We start from the raw sequence: 23,033 nt of genomic DNA, 5'->3' as shown, positions 1-23,033 counted from the left end.
CGAGGTGCCGGCTGGTGGGTGAAGAAGGGGATTCTAACCAAAGCTGACTGGTCAAAACAAAACTCGGCAAGAAGAAGACAATCTAAAGAAAGAAAAGAAAGGCGACTCACCACGGGCGGGGGGTTGGCGTGGGAGTACGGCTCCTTGCCGAATCGCCAGTCCTCTAGGAGCCTGCTGTCCGAGAGGTAGTTCACCATGAAGGCCACCTCTTCGTGAGGCATGTCCTTGGTGCACATCCGACTCGGGTCGCGGTGCTCGCTCATCTGGCATATCATGTGAGGGCGGCCTTGGAGTGGCAGAACTCGGCGCGAGACAAAGGCGGCCAGCAGGTCCGGACCAGTCAGACCCTCCGACTGCGTCAGCACTCGGAGTCGCGTGATGGCGCCGGCTCCCGCAGGCGTCAGTGACCTGGCCCGGTACGACCAATTGGGCAATCTCCCAGCCGGCGAGCCGGCTTCGAAAGCCGGCAGATTGACTCAGTTGCCCCTCATGGCGACGTTCCTGACGTAAAAGTAGGATCTCTGCCACATCTTCACCGACTTTATCAGCGAGATGGAGGGGAAGGGGTTGTCGGCTCCTGACCTTCGCACAGCGATGAAGGCGCCGCATTGAGCCGGCACGCCCGCAGCCTGGGTGCCGAGCTTGGAGAAGAAGAACTCCCCCCAGAGCTCGAGGGTGGGGAGGACTCCGAGGAAGCCTTCACACAAGGCCACGAAGGCGGACAGCAGCACCACTGTGTTGGGGGTGAGGTGGTGCGGCTGGAGGCCGTAGAACTCCAAGAAAGACCGGAAAAAGGTGCTCACCGGTAGCCCCAGCCCGCGCAGGCAGTGCAAGCGGAAGATGACCAGCTCGCCCTCCTGCGGGGCGGGGGAAATCTCCCCCTCCGGCGCAAGACGCACCTACACGTGATCCTCGCCGGGGAGTCGACGGGTTCGGTGGAGGAACTCAATGTGGTCTTCATGAACCTTGGAACCGTCCCAGGTGCCGGAACGCACTGGGGGAGGCGCGGCAGTGGAGGAAGAACTCATCGCGAGCTGTCGCCGCAGCGTTCGCCGGAGCTTGGGCGTGCGGCGGAGCGAAGAAGAGAAGAGGAAGGAGGAGTGTGAGGAGCGGCAAGGAGGAAGAGAACGAGGAGTAGTGGGAAGGAGGGGCGCGCGTGCCCCCCTCTTCCCCCTACTTATAGCCCTATGAGCTGCGAAGCCGAGGGGGCGGACGTGGGGATTTACTGCGTCCACAACCCCACGACCCCCACGATCCACGTAAAGTTACTGCGCGCAGTAACTCCACGGGAATCCCAACCGTCCACCGGGGCCGCAGCAGATCCACCGGGCGCCGAGGCACGGTAGTGGCGGGCCCTGCCTGTGGGCCTGTCCCATCGCATGCGTGGGCTGGCAGGACGGCCTAGCCACATGCCCTCGCATGACAGGCCAAGAATGGGCGGCGGCCTGGAGGCTTAGTTAGCACGCCGCTTAAAATCCCGCCGCGATGTTCGAAATACCGAGCAAGTCAAAATTAAGCGAAGTCCGAGTTGAGAAAGTCCGACTCCTAGACATCCCGGCAGAAGTCAATCAAGACCATGTGTTGAGCACCCAGAAAGAGAAACTGCTGAGGCTTCTCGGCTGATCGTCCGCGGCGCCTCACCAGCTTCGGGGACTACTGTCGGAGTAATAGGCCATGGGTGGGCCAAGCTGACTCCCATAACCTTTCACGACATCGGGGCAGGCTGCGCCCCTCAAGACCCCGGGGCGAAGAGCCGCCTCCTGAGGAGTCGACGGCAGGGCGGCTGACTGCCCGCTCACGGCCGAGTCATAGGGACGACTTCCAGAGAAGCCGGCTTTGGGGAGTCGGCCGGCGACTCCAACAAACCATGACCTCATCGAAGAGGATGGGGCAGGGGCGTGGCTACAGTGAAGCCCACTCCCCTCCCCTTACCGAGGGCAGGCATGGCCACAGCACGCCGTACCCGGGAAGATCTCCGTGCGGCGTGGCACTGTTGCCCGGTCGGCCCTGACATCAGCACCACAGTACCAAGTCCTGCTCCCACGATGGCTTGTCTGTACGGCCTGGAGGCAGCAGGGCCCACAAGTCAGCGAGACCTCAGGAGACGGCAGGAGAACCGCCAATCGGACCCGTCGGGAGTCGGCCCGGGGGAGTCGGCCGAGCCCTCCCTCGGGGCCCACGCGCCATTAATCAAGATGAGATGGGGAGTGGCCATAGTGATCGCTCGCCAGGCAGCGGGGCTGTTGCCATGACCCCATGACCAAGCTTGCGTCATCAGAAGCCCGGCTACAGTAATCAGCGGCCGGCAAGACCCGCCCGTGGCGGACGCGGCCTATCGGCTCCATACCAGATCAGTCGGCGGGGACCACCAGTCGGCGGGCCCCAGCAGTCGGCGGAGAAGTCGGAGGTCGGAGGCACTGACGGCTGGGCCCGCGCCCAGTCGAATTACCATTGTACCCCTGGGGGGTAGGCCTATATAAACCCCCCAGGGCACCCATGCAAGGGGGGATCCCAGTTGTTCTAGACCATACCAGATAGAAGGAGAGAGCTAGCCTTGCCCTCTTCTACCACCAGAAACAGCTCAAGGAGCCACCGTGTAAACACTTGGCCATAGTGATCATGCGGAGACCCCGCAGAGAAGCAGTAGGGGTATTATCTCCCGGGAGAGCCCCGAAGCTGGGTAAGATTCGCCGGCGTGCATGTCTTCGCCTCATCCCGTTTCCAGGCACCGGCGACGTTCTACTCGCCCCCACCATGATAAGCCATCCGTTGGCATATGTCGCACCGAACCCCCGACACCCGCACTCCTCTCCACATTTGCAGATAAGGCTTTCCCTCGTTCATCCTTTTCTCCCACAAGATCTTGATCTTCCGTGCAACGCACGGGCATCTTGCTAGTACTCCTACAATATGTATATTATTATGAAAGTTCATATACACCTGTCGAGATTAATGCAAACACGGCAGATTTTCATTACATTTCGAACTTTTATAGGACAAAAAAATAAAAGAAACCCGACCCTAAACCTATTCTACGATGGCGACCGACGTCCTCCATCTGTGATCTCCATGTACGGGGGCGGGGTTCAAGACCCGTGAAGTGAAGGTGCGGTCTCCGGCGAGGAAAAGTAGAACACGGGAGACGGACCGGCCAGTTGGCACACCATGACCTCCCCCCTCCCATGCCCTACTCATCCTCGGAGGAGTCACCGACCTCGGCGGTGCCGGACGTTGGACGGCGACAAGTAGGACGCGTCGCTGACGGTGCTCCCGTCGTTGGCCGCCGGCGTGGCCACCCCTTGTGCGGCGACTTGAGCGAGGGCGGCGACCTCGAGCTCCATCCCCGAAGACAAGCTCTCCCACAGAGCATTCGCGTTTGCAGTCATGGCGGATGTGGTTCCAGGTAGGAGGACGATGCGCTATGGTGTGGAGGTTAGCTGGGTGTTGCCGCTTTAAGTAGCGCATTTCGGTGAGGCCAAGTGTCCGGGTGCTTCATTAAGCCGCCGGAGTTGGTTCTGCGGGCACCGAGCCTCTTAATGATGACATACGAACGGACGACATGAATGCGGGCAGCTAGCGCCGGCTGGGAACGCACCGCGCGACGGCGCGAGGGACGAGGGTTTTGGTGTGCCAGGGTAGTCAGCTGCGGTCGTGGCAATGTTGGAGATGCCCTTTGCTCACGTGCGATCCCCGCATGTCATTGAAAAAACAAGACGACCCGGCATGGTCTCAGGTCCAGAGGATGCAGTTGGCTGCGCTACACCACTCCGCGGACGCGTTGAGCGCCCCGTGCATCCTCGACGAGCCAGGTGTTGGGGTGTGTTTGGATTGTGGCCAAAGTGCATCTTGCCAAAATTTTGGTCATGACCAAAAGATTGGTCTTTGTTTGGATGGTTGCCATTTTTTGGTATGCCAATGAAGTCTAGCCAACTCTAGTTCATTTTTCTTGCCAATGTCGGCCAAATCATGGGCAACCAATACCTCAACCAAAAATTTGGTCATGACCCAAAGATTGGTCTTTGTTTGGATGGTTGCCATTTCTTTGGCATGCCAATGAACTCTAGCCAACTCAAGTTCATTTTTCTTGCCAATGTCGGCCAAATCATGGGCAACCAATACCTCAACCAAAATTTTGGCTACCCAATGCTTTGATGGGGCAACCTTGTGCACAAACCGAACATACCGTTGGTCGTGCCACAGCAGTAACGCCACCATCGGCAAACTGAAACCGACCGTGTCTAGCAACGATATGAGCATGTCGCTCACCGCGGTCGCCGTGTCCAGAGGCGGTGCTAGAGCTGCACCCCGTTGTTGGCCCCAACGACCCACATGAACGGTTGTCGGTGGCGAGGAGGTCGTGGGCCAGCTCCTCCATTGGACTAGTCTGTGCTACATCGTCCCGACGGTTGTGCCCCACATGTCTGTTTCCCTGTTTTCCCGGCCATATTCGAGCGTCAGTGCTCCGCCTTGCGCATTAGGCCTTTCACTATGTAGACCAAGCGAGACAACTTATTGTTTATTTGAGCCGTTCAAGTATAATCATGTGGCATTTGCTTATTTCTCATTCCTCTCCAACCCTCTTCTCCATCGATCATGTCGCCCTCCAGTCGAGTCCATCCTCCCGCATGCCTCATTTGAACATTCCGCCGAGTATCATTCGCATGTACACACCCTAGTCCTCTTTCAATAGATCTCCGGAGCCCAAGATGAAATCGAGAGGGAACGAGTGGGGGCACGTGATACCTAAGGCAGATTCAAAATTTTGAACCGGTGATCATAGCATCCGCAAATCATATATAAAGGGTATTCAATGTTCGTTTCGTTTTTGAACATACAATATACTCCCTCCTATCCTTTCTAGTTTACATATAAGTTTTATGTGTAGTCAAAGTATATCTACTTTGATCAAAAAGGTATCAACATTCAACAACGCCCAATCAATATTGTTAGATTCGTACGTACTCCTAGATTTGTACTCGAGATGGTTTCCAATTTGACTATTGACAAGATTAATAGTACATGAGATGTATAATGTGAAAATTATATCATTGGAAACCCCTTACACATACGAATTTGACCATATGCTTTGTGTAAGTTGCATGTCATATATTATTACTCTAACATTTGGTCAAAGTTAGCCTCGAAAAACGCATTAGACCCTGTATGCTTTGTGTAAGTTGCATGTCATATATTATTACTCTAACATTTGTGTAAGTTGCATGTCATATATTATTACTCTAACATTTGGTCAAAGTAGTATAGTGGAAGTGGATCCTCTGACGTAGGTATCCCTGCCTTACCCTCCCTTTCGGTCACTTACTGGTGGACCCGATGCTTGCTAGGCCCCGCATGTCAGTTACTCAATGGGTTCGGCCACGTCAGGGGATCCTCCTCCGTAGTATATTCCCTCTGTTTTTATTTACTCCGCATAAAATGGAGGGAGTGGTGGTATAATAAATGACACGGGCGGGGGAGGGAGAGGGACGTCGGTTTTCTCTCAACTGCGGTCCCACAAGCGAGCGAAAACGCAAGACGAAGCGCATTCCATTCGGTGAGCGACGTGGAGGGTCCAGCGTGCCGGGCTGCAATGCGAACGCGACAAGAGCGATGTACAGTAAAAACCGATTGACCGGTCGTCACCGGAACCACTATTCACACCAGAACCTTCGCTGCTCGGCCTACGCCAGCCACTGCCCTAAAACCACACCAAATCTCCAGCCCATTCCCCCACCTTTCCATCCCCTAGCCCGCATCAAGCGTCCCCTAGTTCGCCGGAAAGCCATGGTGCGCTGCAAGATCACTTACTACAAGATGCTGACGCCGGAGCGCCGCGCAGAAATCGCAGCGGGCCAATCCCCGAGTTCTCTGGAGCCAAGCTACGAGGAGGAAGCCGATCCAATATCATGGTGGAGGCCGCGGCAAAGAAGGCCCCCGATGGGTATGAGACGATGGACATCGACTTCGTGCAGGTGTCCGAGTCCCCCATGGTGCAGGCGGACCAGCAGTTCAACATGGCGATACTAAAGGAGGACTGGGAGGCAGAGGCTCAACTCGATGTGGAGCGCGCGCATGCCGCTGCCATCGAGGCTCTCCCGCAGGCGGAACCGGATGTCGTGGATGTGAACCGGGCGGCGGAGGCTCAACTTGAGGTGCAGCGCGCGGATGCCGCTGCCATCGAGGCCCTCCTGCAGGCGGAACCGGATGTCCTGGACTTGAACCGGGCGGGAGAGGCTCGACTCGACGCAGAGCACGTGGATGCCGCTCTCATCGACGCCCTCCTGCAGGCGGAACCGGACGTCCTGGACTTGAACCAGGCGGCGAAGGCTTGACTCAACGCAGAGCGCGCGGATGCTGCTGCCATCGAGGCCCTCCTCCAGGAGGAACCAGACGTCCTCGACTTGAACCGGGCTGTGCTCTCGTCCGTGCAGAGCGCCCGCACGCTCATTTGAACGAGTATCTGGAGGTCAAGGACAACCACGGTGCGGAGACACACATCGGCAGCGATGGCTGGGTCGCGCCGGCAGCCAAAGACGACGAGGTCATCTCTTTCCGCGAGCAGTGATAGTTTTTCTTTATGTTGTTGTTTTTATGGATATTTTTCTATGTAAAAACATATATTTGTTATGCAAGTCGCCCGACTTGGGTCAGTCTACCATTTCAGGCGGTTGGATGAATATCCTATGTCTCCTAACCCTTCTTTCCTTCTTCCTCACCTCTTCTTCTTCCCCAACAGACCACCGCACGGGTCGTACAGATACTCCCCGACATGCGGTTGGATAAACATACTCTATGAAATAAAAATTATGTGTCAGCGATAGGATGTCTGAGTTTGGTGTGTTCACATGCGACAGCACATGTCAGTGAGGGTGCCTTCCCTTGGTTGGGTTTGTGGCATGCAGGAGCGACTGTGTGAGGGTGCGGTGCGACCGCGGCGTGCAAGAGCGACCGTGTGAGGGTGCGGTGCGACCGCGATAGCCGTGCGCAAGTGGACCTCCTTCTCATTTTGAAAACTTTGGGCAAGCTTGGCAAAAATGTGTGGCGAAGTTTGGCAATGCAAGGGCTAGACCCAAACAGGATAAGTACGTACATACTAGGAGTACTAGTGTTAAAAAAGAAAGACTGGGTTTTCCTTCGCGGGATTTAATCGATACAAATCATCGTTTCACGTGTCAATTAATGCGTATTTTTTCTCCAAAGACCAAAGAGCTAACCATCTCACTCCTCATCGCTTGATTAATGCAGCGCCATGCAAACCAACCTTCTCACTTCCGCATGCATGCATGGGATATTAATGTCCTTGGTTGCTAACCCCATCAATTTTGCCTCGATTAGTGTTAGTGGCCCTTTGCAAATTTTAATTTTGATATACTGGCCTTGTGTACAAAAAATGGAGGTGTAACTATATTTGACTTCCTTCCCCATTGCGGTGATGTCGACGATTTTTTTAGTGGTTTGGTGAAGTGCGTTCGACGGAGAACACCATTGAGGGAGACCACGGTAAGTCGTTCACAAGTGCCGCCTGCAAGCCGAGACAACCACCTTATTTGCATCCAGGAAGTCCTTTAATAGTACTACTAGGAGTAACTAATGCGGTGAGATGGCTTCTCGAAGAAGACGATGGAGAAGCGGAGTCACTGAAGAGTGAAATGATGGTTGCTTCGTCCGTGCTTTTGTGATTTGACGCCTCACTGCTTTGTTATTTGTGATAGAAGGGACAGGGGAGTAGACTATGTGCTCTATACTATACTACATGCGTCCAAGCATGGGAGAAAGAGGAGAGACGTCGCATTTTCCTATTCCTTCAATCAATCAATCAGGGAACTTCGGTTCCATCTTTTTGTCTTTGGCAACACCGTCCACAATGGTTCCCACGATGCCAAAAGCTATTTTTACATTTGGCTACACATTGTGGATGCCCTTAACCGTACCACTTGGTTTTGCTCCTGTGTGCTATCTATACAAATCTCAATTATATTGATTTAAAAAATTATAGAATCGAGATTAGTAAAAAGGAGGTGATTTTGCCGCGCAGATGGCGGGGGAGGTTTCTTATTTGAGCAATGCTACATCCACGTAATGGTTTACATAAAGTTACGAACTGATGTGATGTGGGACTATTTGATTGGATTAAAGGAGAGGATTAGGCCCACCCCACCTGAAAATCAGGGGGGCATATATAGATTAGATTGAAAGTATACGTAGCAGCTACATAGCCCTTTGTAAGTCTAGGATTAGGTTTCTTATTTCCGGAGGATGTTGTCCTGGCGGTTTGCTAACATGCGGTCCCATGTGTCAGCGCTTTACCAAGCCGATCCGCGTCCCACATGAGGCAGAACAACGGCAGAAGCAACACGTGGTTAAGTTGAAGATGATGAGGGAGAAGCGGATTTAGCAACTAGTGAAATGATGGTTGCTTCGTCCCTCCAACTTAACTATGGGAAAGGTGCAGCTTTGTGATTTGACGCCTCATTGCTCATTACTACACCGGCGCCATGACTGGGGTGCTTCACCCCGGCTGCTCTGCACTGTATTCCGGTATGGCACATGGACCCGGTAGCTTGATGTCCCACATGTCGGCGAAAGGGACTAGAAGATTTATGAAAGCGAGCGCTCCACTCTTACGACGGAGGAGTAGATGACACGACGGCCCAGTGAACTGTCACTTGTACTGTATAGTACTATAGTTTTGCTGTTTCGCATGATCCATAGATACAAACCCGATTAAATAGGAAAGGGCGGGATTTTTATCCCGCGCGGTAGATGATACTGGCCATACATTTCAAAGGCAATTTTAATGTATGCAAACTGAATAATTATAAGTAACAATATGATATCTAGTAAAACTAAAAACACATATGATTTATTGTGTTAGAGTGTGTAGTAGTAGTGCTGTATTGCATAGTTGTTAGATGTAACATGCGAGAACGTGTAGATATGTAGTTTTGGAGGGCCTACAGAGAGAGAAGTGTAATACGGTCACCGAACTTCAGAATAAGCTGATTACGGTCACTATATACATTTTGCGGTGATTATACGGTCACTTGCTCATAGCTCAGCATCGGATTGCACTCTGTTGACCGGCCAAATAGTCTGTGTGGTGCCATGTTGACTAGTTAAATTGACCACGTTCATTGTGGGTCCCACCTGTCAGTTCGCATAGGCAAAAGGTCAGATAAACACAAATTTACGTAGGTGCGAGAAGGCTCCAACCCGTGCGTGGGAATCACCTGGTTGTGTATGTGTCTGTCAGGGCCTGATGTGTGCGCATGCATGTGTAGGTTGAGCACTTGAGCGTGAGAGTGTGTGTTGGTCGTGTGGTGTACTGGTGTGTGCATGCATGCGTGCGTGTGTGCGTGTGAGTGTTGCGTGCGTGCGTGTGAGTGTTGTGTGCGTGCGTGGCTGCGTGTGTACGTGTGAGTGTTGCGTGCGTGCGTGGGTGCATGTGTGAGTGTTGCATGGATGCAGTTTGTGTGCATACGTGAAAGGGGCGTACAGGGGGGGTATGCGATGGAGAGAGAGATGCTCTTCGTTTCTCTTTATTATGACTAACTTTGTATATAGTATAAAAAAATACAAATTCACAGTGCGGAATAAATATCATTGTGGGCACCATGCAATGCAAATTAGCGTCCGTACTCCTCCATATAACTTTGTAATGTTGTATATATGTGGAAACTCTAAAATAATTTTTTTCCACACTTTATTCAAAAGGAATGTTGTATGCGAAATAAACGTGAAGAGAAGGCTTTTTAGATCAATGGAGTACGTGATGTAACATGTGTGAATGTGTAGTTGATGCATTTGGCGGGGCCTAGAGAGGTATGTGTGTGTATTACGTATGTGAGAGAGGCATGGATAGAGGGGCCGACGGGGGGGTGTGGGAGAGATAGAACGAGAAATGAGAGTGGTCTAGAGAGAGAAGAATATGACGTCATGACAAGAGATTCCATTCCCTTGAGTGTGTATATGCAAGGGGGAGGGAATAGAGGCACCAGGAGAAATTTTATGTGTGTGTGATGTTTGTGTTGGTATGTGTGGGTGTGAGAAGATAACCAGACGTGGGGGCAGAGGGTGTGTCACCGCGTGAGGTCCGGTGGGTCGAGGTCAGGCCCTTCGTTCTGTTCCGTCCTGCGCCACATTGGTCGGCCCGTGACGCATTTAGGAAGACCCATGGATGACTAGTCGTACAAGACAAATATAGCAGAATTGTGAAGGACTCTGTGTCCACTAACAAAGCCGACTAGGATTTGTAACCCTAGGTTCACGGACTAAGGTAACCCCTTTATCTCTGATATTACTATTCATCCAACCTAACTTTAAGGGGCATCCTACAGAATGCTCTGCTAGAATCATACTCGTCGATTAGGAAGAGAGGTGTGAGACAATGCGTGAGAGACAAATGTAAAGATAATGTGCGTACATGACACACGTAGGCAGGTCCATGTATATAGAAAGGGTCGATGAGGATTGTGCATGTGTATGTTTGCGAGAGGAAGAGTGCTTGTGATAAAGGTTAGTGAAAACAATTGTAAATGGTTACGAGAGGGAGGGAGGGTTATACCTAGAGCATGTGTGCGAGAAAGACACCTCGGGAGAGAGAGTGTGAGCATGTGTGAGAGACCACCGATGGAGAGTGAAACTACACGTAAAAGACTGCTCTACACATTGATTAAAGATATAAATTGTATCCAAATATTAGGATGGGATCATGATATTTGCAATTCGCGTAAGGAGCGGTCATTGATCCATCAGACATCTAGATTCTATCGAATTTGAGCATGTCTATGTTATTATTTGACACAATTGATCCACATAGTTAGTATTTTGAACTCCAGACAATGCATCACTTTAGCAATCGAATATAAACGTGAGTATAGTTCATGTTGTGTGTGTAAAGCACATTATACATACGAAAGTTACACAATGGACATTATAAATAGCTACTACCTATGAACTAGCATACATTTGAGTTCAACTTAAGGTGGTTTAAAAAATCAAATTCAACATGAAGTCCATTCAATTATTTCAATTTGATATCATGGCATTTGTAAACCATACCTAAATTATGGGGCACCAATCTTTGCTCTGATTTTGTACATAATAGCATATGTAGTCGTGTACAAAATAGATTCAAATTTAGCTCCTCCATTCCAAAATAATCGTAGTTATAGGATTTTCAAGTGTCAAAATTTCAAAAAGAAGCGGATAATTTAATGAGGTTTTCAAACATACAAGGTCAAATATAACGTTGTATATTTAGGTCAATCCTCATAGTTCAAGAGTACTCTAAACGTGAATGCTTGTGTTTCAAAATTTTGAACGAAGCGCCAAAAGAGCCTCTACTCGCCCGAAACCGCGTGAGACTAATGTTTGGTAGTACAAGGAAATTACTTTTCTAATAACTCCGACCCGCGAAACCTACCGGCCCGACGTCCAAAGGTCTAAACCGGGGTGGGTTTGTAGCTTCATCTAGACGCCACGCAATCGCATCCCAAAACCATTCATACACAATGGCCGCCTAAGCACACATGCGCGTGGCCGAAATCGCTCCCGCCCACTATTTGGGACACCTGGGATTACTATCCTACCCCCGACCCGCAGTAGGTCCGAAATTTAAGAGGGGGGCAAAGTTTGTACTTTCCCCAAATTTCAAACAAGCGCGTCCCATCTTCTGTTCAAAAAAGCCAAAAACAAGCGCCTCCCAGACCGAAACATGGTTCCCCCCACCCGTCCGGTTCCCCATTCGTACTCCGTGGGCGCCAAAACTACCTCTCCACCAGCCGCAAAACCCCGGCGTCCTCCGTCCGCCACCCCATCCCACCCATCAACCGCCGCCCTCCTCCATCACGCCGGAGCCGATACCCCGATGTCGTCGTCCACCGCAACCTCAACCGCAACGCCCTCCACGGCTAGTAGTTGAAGCCGAGTTCGAGCCGTCCGTACTCGAGCCAGTTCAACCACGCCGTCCTGCGCCTCACCGCTGCCGCTCCAACTTCACCACCCTCCACCGCACCGGAGCTATTCCTGCTACGCCGTCCTTCGTCGCCTCGGATCTGCTTCCCCTCCTCCGACATACGGCCACGACAACACAGTCAACAATTTGGCCATGGGTTTGTCCAAGCCTGCACCCTCCAGAACATTGGTTTCCCTGGTAAAAAGAAGAAAATCGGCGTGACTTGTGGAGGCGACCACACCGGCAACCAAAAAAGGTACTCCTCTTCCCTTATTCGTGCAAATCCTACATCTCTGCTTGCACGGTATTCATCCCACAGAAGACACTAGTTGACCGCTTCTTCTTGATACTAGATGTTCCTAGTAACTCGCGATGCACAAGGTTTCTCCTCATATACTATTTCACCTTAGCTAGAGGTCCGTAGCCCCCCTGAATTTCAATTTCTGGCCACTTGATTCCCAATTAACGGAAGCATTCCCCGGCGTAACAGGCGCTAGTACGCCTATTACGCCAGGGAAGCAGCGCCTTGGTGTTTATCTTAGGGGCATGTGCGGCCTAGAGCTACTGGCGCCTGATCTGGAGGTCGGCCGGGATTAAAGGGATGACCTGGGGGCGCTGCCAAGGACGGCGGTGGTGTGAGGTCGATGGGAGGGCGGGGCGGTGGAGGCAGGGGTCTGGGCCGGTGGTCGCTGGCGGTTCGAGAAAGATCGTCAACAGTGACTGGCCGGAGGTAGACGAAGGCCATCTGCCCGTTCATTATAGATCAGACGGTTCATTAAAAAAATCGACTGGCCTATTTATTTTCAGTCGACTGTTATCTTAGATATGACCACATGTGGTGGTGTGCTGGAGGAGTACCTGCATTTTCTGTGCTCATATATTGCAAAATCATATAGAGTAGAATCTAATTTTGTTTGCCATGCAATGTTGTAGAGCTATCATATGTCTCCTGTCATTTATTTTTCAGCTACCTGCTATCTGCTACTTTTACAGTGCACCAGTTCTGCACACACTTCACCCTTACTCTCACCGTTGTGTTTTTATGCAAGGGTATTTCAGACTCTGCTGCCATGAGAGAAGCCAAAAAGAAAAGAGAGAAGTCACTCCAGTTTGGCATGCGGCTAGGCAAGACACGTTTCAACGCTTTGAAGGGTGTAGCATCAGCAGATGGAGACGGGGAACATAGCTCTGGAGTTGATGACCTCGCTCGCAATGAACCACCATCCCAGGTGCTTGCTTTAACTTCACGGTGTCATATGTGGTTGCATGTTCCATATGGTGTCTAGCTTGTATTCAAAAGGCTGAAGTCGGTAAGATAAGGAAAGATATTTTTTTACATGAACCACCATCCCGTGAGCACCAGAAGACAAATAGCTAGTCAGGGCCCTGGCCGAGCCAGTGATAAGCCCAGCAAAGATAGGCATCACCTGGAAGCCAAATAAAAAGCTCTCAGGTCCACCTCCCACCAGGCTCTCAGGTCCTACATGATCATGCTCACCACTCCAGCCGGATGTCTAGCTTGTATTGCTTCCAATTTGGTTAAATTGCATCTGCTTAGCTTACACATTATACCTTTGAATATGGCATGCATTTCTGTTTTTGGTACATACTAGTACATCGGTGTATTAACCATGTTCTTACATCAAACTAATGTTCTTGTGTATCCCTCATCAAACACTTATGACGAGGAAGGCAGGCAAGGGGACTACTCCTCATTTAAAGAATGCAGCGTCAGCCTCCCGGCATGATTCTCAAGAAACAGAAATGCTAGATGAAGATAGTGAACGTAGCTCTGTAGTTGATTACAACATTTGCTCTACACTAGCATCGCAGGTGCTTGCTCTAACTTGGCAGCGTGATATGTGGTTGCATGTTGCATATGGTGTCTAGATTGTAATTCTTCCAATCTGGTTAAACTGCATGTGCTAGTCTGCTTAGCTTATACATTAAACCTGTTAATGTGACATGCCTTCCTGTATTTAGTACATAGTACATCTGTCTATTAAGCATGTCCTTACATATAACTATTGTTTTTTTGTATCCCGCATCAATCAACATGACGAGACACCTTTAGTATATGCAGTGCGATATTAGTTGCATCTTTCAGATGATTTATAGCATGCGCTGCTTCTAATTTGTTGAAATTCCATTTATGATGGGACGCTTTTAACTTGGCAGAGTCATATTGGTTGCATCTTTCATGTGGTGTCTAGCTTGCATTGCTTCTTATTTGCTGGAATGGTTTCTGCTTAGTTTACACAAACAGTTGTGAACATGCCATGTCATCCTGTTTTTCATACATATTCCATCTTGGTATCATGTGTTTGCCTTACATCAAAGTAGTGATTGTCAGTATCATGCATGAATGAGTTATGAAGAGAGAATTTTATTGCTTTTTCTTGTCGGTTTTACTTGACAATTCAAAATCAATAAAGTGGAAGGAAGTTAGCAAGGCAGCGGATAAAGGTGCTTTCCGAACGGAGGGCCTCTACAGTTTCTACTCCTCCACACCCCCAAGATGATTTCCAAGACAACACATGCATAGACACTCACCAAAGCTGTGTTTATGATGAGCACGTCTCCCCTAGTGCAGCATCACCGGTGCTCCCTCTAACTTGGCACTGTTATATGTGGTTGCATGTTATGTGTGATGTCTAGCTTGTATTGCTTCTAATTTTGTTGAATTCCATCTGCTTACTTTACACATTATACTGGAATAAGACATGTGTTCCTGTTTCTAGAACATACAATATCTGTCTATCACACCATGTTCTTACATCAAATTACTACTATTGTGTAACCTGCAACAATCACTTATCATAAGACACGTTTGACTTCGGAGTGTGATATAGGTTACATCTCACATTCTTTTCTAGCTTGTATTACTAATTTGTTGAAATGGCACTTATGACGAGACAGTTTTAACTTGGTACAGTGATATTCATTGCATCTTTCATATGGTGTCTAGCTTTCATTGCTTCTAATTTGTTGAAATGCCTTCTCCTTAGTTTACACATCATAAGCTGTGAATATGCAATGGCACTAATGACGAGAGACCTCTAACATGGTAGTGTGATGTTGTTTGCATCTTGCATATGATTTATTTCTTGTACTGCTTCACATTTGTTTAAACACCATTTATGATGAGACACTGTTTACTTGGCAGAGCGATATTTGTAGCATCTTTCATATGGTGTCTACCTTCCATTCCATTGCTTCTAATTTGGTGAAATGTCTTCTTCTTAGTTTACACATCATAGTTCTGGTTATCTCTTCCGTCCTATTTTTCATACATATTACATCCTCCTATCATGTGGTTGTCTAACATCAAAGTTCAGTTCGTCTGCATCACGCATCAATTTGTTCTGAAGAACTAAATTGTTATTCGTTTTTCTTGTCAGCTTGACTTAACATGGCACAGAGAAGGAGGAAGAAACACAGAATGGCAGGGAATGAGAAGCAGATGAATCATACAGATTCTGCTGGTACTGATGGTGCAATAGAAGGTCAAAGTCCAACAGAAATTCTACAAACACGGCATCCCATGCTACACGAGTTGCAAAAAAAGACAAACAGAAACGAATAGCTGCCACCAAACAAGCAGAGACAGCCCTAGTTCTTGCAACACCTACCACAGTACTACCAGCTGCACGACGTACTCGTGCGGCAACTGAGCTAGCAGCACGTTCCCAAGCTCCCTTGCCACCTGACACTACTTCCCATGCACTCTTGACACAAGACGAGTTGGCAATATCAGATGAACCTTGTGAGCTTCAATAGCAAGAAGGTAGTTGCTGGAGTCAAGTTACAGTTGCATGCTTCTTTATATGTAGTCTCACAGTTTGATGTACACTAACACTTCCTATGTTTGTTGTTGGACTAGAACCTAGGCGAAAGAGGAAACAAACATCAGGGATAATGCTCGATAGGTTAACTAAATCTAGAGGAGGAAGAATGGAGATCCACTTTGAGGCAGGTTTAAAAAGGCCACGTGATGCTACAGAGTCAGCCAAGTTAGTATCAGAGGCAACGGTTGCTATTAGGTGTCATGTACGTATCTTCCCAACATGGATTCAGTACAGGCATGACAAAGATGAAACCCAGTTCAACATCATCCTCGACCATTTATCTGTAAGTATGGTTATGTATGGAAACTAGTAATATCGTCTTGCTCTGTCCAATACTTTCTAGGTTGCTAATAATGAGACTCCCATAATTTTAACCAGATGAGGTTCAAGTTGGATAGCCAAGATGATGCAACCAGACAAGCTTGCACCCATGTTTTCAAGTCTGCTTTGCGACAGTATCGGTATAACTTGAGGAAAACTCACTTTGAAGGCAAGGCTAACAATGAACTTGCCCAAACATCTCCAATGGAAAATATATCTGATGAAGACTGGAGAGGCCTCGTTAAACACTGGTCTGATCCGAAGTATCAGGTACATTATATATATGTCATCAGATCACATGTTGAAGTCCTATTTACGCATGTGCCACACAAATCTATCTTCTTGTAGGTGAACTGTTCAAAGAACAAGGCCAACCGTACGAAAGTGAAATTCCAACAGACAACAGGATCTCGTAGCTATATTACACACTGTGAGGCTCTTGTAATTAGCTGTTGTTTCACTCTTTTCGTTGTACCATATTATCAGATCTATATTGACTTGTTCCAAATGCATAGGAAAGCCCGCAAGGACCAAAAAGTACCTGAACCAAATGTTGTGGAAATCTTCAAGGACTGTCACACCAGCAAGAAGAAGGACATGACTACACCAGTCAAAGCCGCTGTTGTAAGTCATTAATCCTCATGCCGTTTAACTACTACTTACTCTGACTTGTGCCTTGAACTGCATGGTTTGGAGCCAATGTCTATTACTCTTTTCAATTTTCTACACAATTGTCTTAGCATATCATTGCACCTTACAAGGTTTAAAAGAGAGGAGTGATGTTCCTTTGATCTTGACCCGTAATCTAGTTCCGTGTTGGACTTGCCCACACAATGTTACAATTGCTTGTTTGTGTGTTCTGAGTTGTTTTGTGATATGAATGATGTCATACTATTCTTATTGTCGTGGATTTGTCACGGCAGATGTCCTAGCGAAAGGACTTAGTCGTGGAGCCATCCCTACGAGTTTACTTGAAGGGGTTAAAGCGGACACAAAGACACGAGGGGTTTATACTAATTCGGCCCCTTTAATGAAGGTAAAAGCCTACGTCTAGTTGTGATGGAATTGATGTGGTCTCGATGGCTAGGGAGCAAACAAGCTTCGCCTAGACTCGAGTTGTTGTCGTTGTCTCCCCTGAACCGCCGCCGGGTCGTCCCCTTATATACACGGGTGACGCCCGTCGGTCCATAGAGTCCCAACCGGTTCATATTCGTATCTCGGTTGGTATCTCTCTATTCCTAACTTACAATACAAGTTATACATCAGGTCGGTTTACGGCTACAGATTCTAAACCGACTATAGGCCTTGGGCTTTCACCTGCTTATACCACTATGAAGTTAACCCGGCCCAAGTAGGCCGGTTTACGCCTAGTGGCAATATCCCCAACATTAGGCCCCAGATTGATTTGAACTAGTTCATGTCAATCCTTCACAAAATCTTGTATCTTGGACATCTTCTGGTAATTGGTAAACCGCCATGTTGTCATCATTTCTGGTTGTTGTAAACCGGCATGATGTCATCATGAAATTTGTCATTTATAACGCCCTCTTTTAACGGCAGCTCCTGGATCCGCGCGCTTGACCTAACTCTGTTGCCTTATAAATAAGACCGAAGGGTCATCTCCTTTCTTTTCCCCTCATCTCTTCTTCTTCGTCTTCCTCGCGTCGCCAACCTCAGAGCTCCGCCGCCACCATCGACCTCTGCTTCGTCTTGGGCCGCTGCATCAACCTGAGCGCACCAGAGCACTGCGGTATCGTTCCGCATCTTCTCCGTTCCTAGTAAGCTTTCTCCTCTTCTTAACCTAGATCTGTTCTTAGGGTTCCGTGTTCGTGTTGTGTTCATCACGCGCTCATATCTGTTCTCTGATCTTGAATGAATCCGCGAACTCTTGCTGTATTCAGTAGCGATCCCTAAGCCTCCGCTTGCAACTTCTCATCTAATCCCATAGATCTCCCGCACATATCCGCTCAATGGTTCACTTATGTTTCCGCCTTACTCTTCGAGATATTTCCTGTTTTGTGAGCTTGCTGTAGATCCACGGCTGTAACAAGATTTTGTGAAACTTGTTTCTGCATACATAATTATCCATAGCTTCAATTGCTTCCGACGCCTAGGTCAGGCGGTTTAACTTTACCATAGAAAAACTGCTAAACCAGTATATATCATTAGTCCCCTGGTTGAACCGCCAGAATCATTTTGACGCCGCATTGTAGAAAACCGGTTTATAGGCACGGCCGCCGGTTTATCGTAGTTAGATTAACAACTTTTTATCCGGCATGTCCTTGAACCGGATTACCTATTTCTTGTAGATCTCATCATGGCAAAACAAGTGTATGAGTGCAACTGGGTTCCCTCTCGCATCACAGAATCACAGTTGGACGATCTAGTCCTGATCGGCGCTTTGGATAGTAAAGATACGATCCACTGGAGGGTTCCTGGAGATGAATGTCCTCCCACGCCCCAGGAAGGAGAGGTCGTGGTCTTCGCAGATCATATGGCCCGGGGCTTCAAACCGCCCGGCTCTAAATTTTATCGGGATGTGTTAGCCAACTTTCAACTCCGTCCACAGGATATTGGCCCCAACTCCGTCACCAATCTATGTCACTTTCAAGTACTTTCTGAGGCATACCTTCAAGATGAGCCTTCAGTCGAGTTATTTAGAGATCTCTTTCATCTGAACCGCCATACCGAATTCATCGACGGCCCTAATACCGAACTGGGCGGTATGGCCATTCAGAAGAGGAAGGAAATCACATATCCCCACGTCAAACTCCATACTCACCCCAAGGAGTGGAACGCAACTTGGTTTTATTGCAAGGATACCTCCCCTGACAATGAAAATCCTTGCCTGGCTTCCGTCCGGAACGGCTCAGCAACACTCACCCTTTTCCACAAAGGCTAAGCGCCAAGGAGAGAATTAAATATGCTCCTCAATTGTCCAAGCTCCGGGCCTTCATGGCCAATGGTTTAACAGGAATAGACCTTGCACGCTGCTGGATATCATGGAGCATTCTGCCTCTAAGCCGGCGCCCCGGTTTGATGTGCACATACACTGGCAGCGTTGATGACCCACTCCGACATATCAAAATTCAAATCTCCGACGACGAAGTCACCGAATCTGTAAAGAAGATGTTGAATGAACCGGAGCACCTCTGTGCCCAAACCGGTCTGCTTCCTTACTGCACCACCAACGAACCGCCAGCGGTAAGATTTTAATTGCTCTATTATTGAACCTGTTACTGCTTTATCTGCCTGACCTTTAATTATTGCTGACTCAGAGTGATAATCCATTTTGGAGCAAGAAGCTTTCGCAAGACAAAACGGAGAAGGCAGGACGGCCAACCCGGCCCAAGACCAAGGTTATCAAGAAACCAGCTCGTAAGAGAAAAACCACCGCTTCATCTGACCCAGCCATTGATGATGATGTGGGTAATCCGGATCTTGAGGTAGAACTTGATTCACTTGGCTTGCTTTTTACACGCCTTATTGATGATGATGCTTGTCAGGATGACACTGAAGCCAGCAATGCGGGATTCGTTGAGGTAATCATTCTCTCTTCCGATTCAGAAATCTTGCCTTTGCCAAAATTTCGCCGGGCAAACTGGAAAGTTAAATTTTCTCATCCTCTTGCTTATCTGGATTCCCAATTTCTTATGAAGACCCAGCAACACGAAGCTCGCCGCACAACCCGGCACAGTGGCCAGGTAGTTACCTTTGCCGGTTTACCGAACAATCCAGTTCGAAAACGCTGCTCCGAGGTCTCCGACCTTTTTATTGATTTAAATCCTAAAGCGGGTTTCTTCCGTCAACCTCTTAATCCATCCGACTCCGATTATCAGGTCACTTCTCATTCATCGTCTGGTGAATCGTCAGCCACTCAGCTACCACCTTTGAAAACAGTTGCTGGGTAAGTTAAACTGAACATATGCTTCCAGTATACCGCATAATGGCTTATGCTTTTCCTTGACTTTTTGTTTTTCTTTCAGGGCTAAACCGAAACCAAGCAAGAAGGCCCGCCTGGATAAAGCGACTGAAGAAGATGTGGCCCCAGAACATGACCAAGCGCCGGATCATGAAATGTTTACTTCTGAAGATATCCCTAATGATCCTCCTTTGCAAGACGACGTTATTCCCGAAGAAGGGCTTGTTAATACTCCAGCCTCTGCCGATCCGCCTGCCAGCTCCATCCAGATTGAGAAATCCCACACTCCTGCTGACCAAACGGCCGCACCAACACAAACTGGCGAGTCCAAAGATGATGATGTTGTGATTACCGGTGTGGGCCGCTCTGAACCCGGGAATCCTGTCACCCTTACCAAGCATACCATCAAAGAGGATTTTTCCGCTTTGAACAAAGGAAAATGGGATGTTGAACTAGAGACATATGCTGCTCTGAGTGCCCAAGATCTTCACTCCGGCTATTTAAACCGGCTTTACACTAGCCGTGACTGTGAAGCTGGCCTGGTCAAAATGATGAGGGATAAATTTGAGGTAACTTACTTCTTTCCTTGCTGCCATTACCTCCATCCTTCTAGCCCCCAAGGGCCGGTTTGTAACATTGGTCAAACCGGGACTTGATCCTGAACATTCTTGAAACCGATCGGTATAGCCCGCAAGAACCGGTCTAACTTAGCATAAGTAAACCGGGGCTCCAATAGAGAACTGTCCTTAGAACATAACTTGATCAAATAGCCATTAGCCCCCAAGTGCCAAGTTGAATACTTGTATTGAGCTTGGGACTTTGTGATCGAGTAAAATATTGAAGGTGCATTAGCCCCCAAGTGTCAGGCATATAACTTTGTTATGTGGTTGATACTTCAACTCCTTGGATCGCCTGTGCAAAGCTTAAACGCTGTCTGTGTGCAGACTGAGGTGAAAATCAAGGAGGACCGAGTTGCCGATTTGCAGGAGGCCTTGAAAACCCAGCAGGCTGAAACAGATAAGGCAAAGCAAGAATTAACCAGCGCTTTGAGCACTGCTGAACGGCTGAAAGAAGGCTTCAAGAAAGAGCGGGCTGACTGGGCCACTGAGAAGGCCGGTTTAACCAAAAGAGAGGAAAATGCTGAAGCTGCCCTTAAACCGGTGGTGGATGAACCGACGGCCGTACAGCGGCAAATACACTCCATGACTGCTGCAATCTTTGGTAAGCTCCTTGTAACTTCTGTGATAATTTGAACCTGCTGTAGCGTAAATCCGGTTTGAGACCATTCCAATCTTGTTGTAGGCACACGTATTGGGCACTTAGGAAATGATGTGCGGAAGAAATTGAAAGCTGCCTACACCTTGGTGGAACAATTATATACCGGAGCCCAACGGATCATCACCACGGCTTCTCACAACAACCCGGCACCCTCTTTAATCCAGGACACTCTTAGCAAGTTGTCAATGCTTCCAGCCCGGATTGAAGAGCTGAAAAAATCCGCTGCCCAAACCGGAGCCATCAATGCCTTAATCCGGGCAAAGGCATGGGTGCGAGATTTTGATCCTGTGGAAGCAGCTCAAGGTTATCCCAGCCTGAAAGAAGATGGCTCTGAATTCAACGAAGAGGATTTAGGGGCAATAAACCGTGCAGTGCGCCCTCTGGCTTGCCAGCTAGCTGAAGAGGCAGATTTAACGCATTATCAAGCGCAATATAACGAACAAAACAAGCGAGTGCCTGCCCCAACTGTTGAAGCGGAGAATCTGATCCCTCCAATCTGTAAGCACACTTATGCCCCTGATATTGAACCGTCTTCCTTGATCCATGAAGAGGCTGTTTTCCAAGCTTTAATGGGAATCAACTGGACCACTGTTGATTTCCAGCCAATGGGAAGAGACGAGGAAGCTGAAGCGGCGGAGGATGAGGAGCAGGCTTGAACCAGAAGCCGGTTTGGAGAGCTGTTTGTAATACCTTCCGAAAAGAACAATGATCTTATTTGGGTACCGTGCTGCCCTGTAATAGGATAGTTAATGCTTCTAACTGGAATATGCCTTCGTGCATAAGTACTGAAGCTTTCGTTTGAAGAACTCCAATTCATATTTCCTGCAATCAGAAAAATTTGAACTTCGGTGGCGGTTATACCGCCAGCCGGTTTATGATCCTGATATGTGTATCAGTAATATAACAAATATATGATACATAAATACCTGTCATGTTTGGGTATGAAGCTGGCTTAGCCAAGCCTGAAGCGGCGATTTTATAAATCATTACCGTCGAAAGAAAAAAGGTGGGAGAAAATAGCTCCCGTATAAATCGTACTAAAACAATACGAGCCCCCTTGTTACTCCATGATGTTAACAGGAAAAAGGTAAACCGGGCATACTCCTCCGGATTAAAGGGGAATCAAACCCATCGGCTGAATCGGAAAAAAGGTGTTTGTCGACATAAAAGAAATCCGACAAAAGCAAAGAAAAAAACAAACCATGAAAATAACATGGAAGCAAAGGCAATGATAAAAAACCATTTGCAAAAATATGCTATACTGAGCTGATCAGATGGTATTACCATGGTCGGACAGGATCAAGGCCCCCAATAGGAGTGACAATGATTCAAGTCAGCCAGGTCCCCAAATGATTCGTGGCATATATGCCAGATCAAGAGGCGTGGCAATGGTTCGGGTTCGACCATGCCCCCAAGTGATTTTGTGGCCTTAGGCCGACCAAGAGGCGTGACTGGTTCAGACTTGACCATGTCCCCAAATGAACTGGTGGCTGTCGCCTATCAAAGGGTGTCGCGTTGGTTCGGACACGACCAAGGACCCCAGTGATATATAAAAAACAAATATCAAGGGGTAAACCAGAGGCCACTTTAAACAGAACCACTCCGTGTAACCTCACATGATGAGAAAGACAGAGACCCCGCTTTAGCTGAGGCTCCAGTTTTATTATATCAAATATATACACTGTCATGATATGTACATAGATAGAGCCGA

This window comes from Triticum aestivum, chromosome 7A (assembly GCF_018294505.1).
Source record: "Triticum aestivum cultivar Chinese Spring chromosome 7A, IWGSC CS RefSeq v2.1, whole genome shotgun sequence".
In the NCBI taxonomy this organism is placed as follows: Eukaryota; Viridiplantae; Streptophyta; class Magnoliopsida; order Poales; family Poaceae; genus Triticum; species Triticum aestivum.
Note: the sequence above shows the minus strand (reverse complement) of the source record.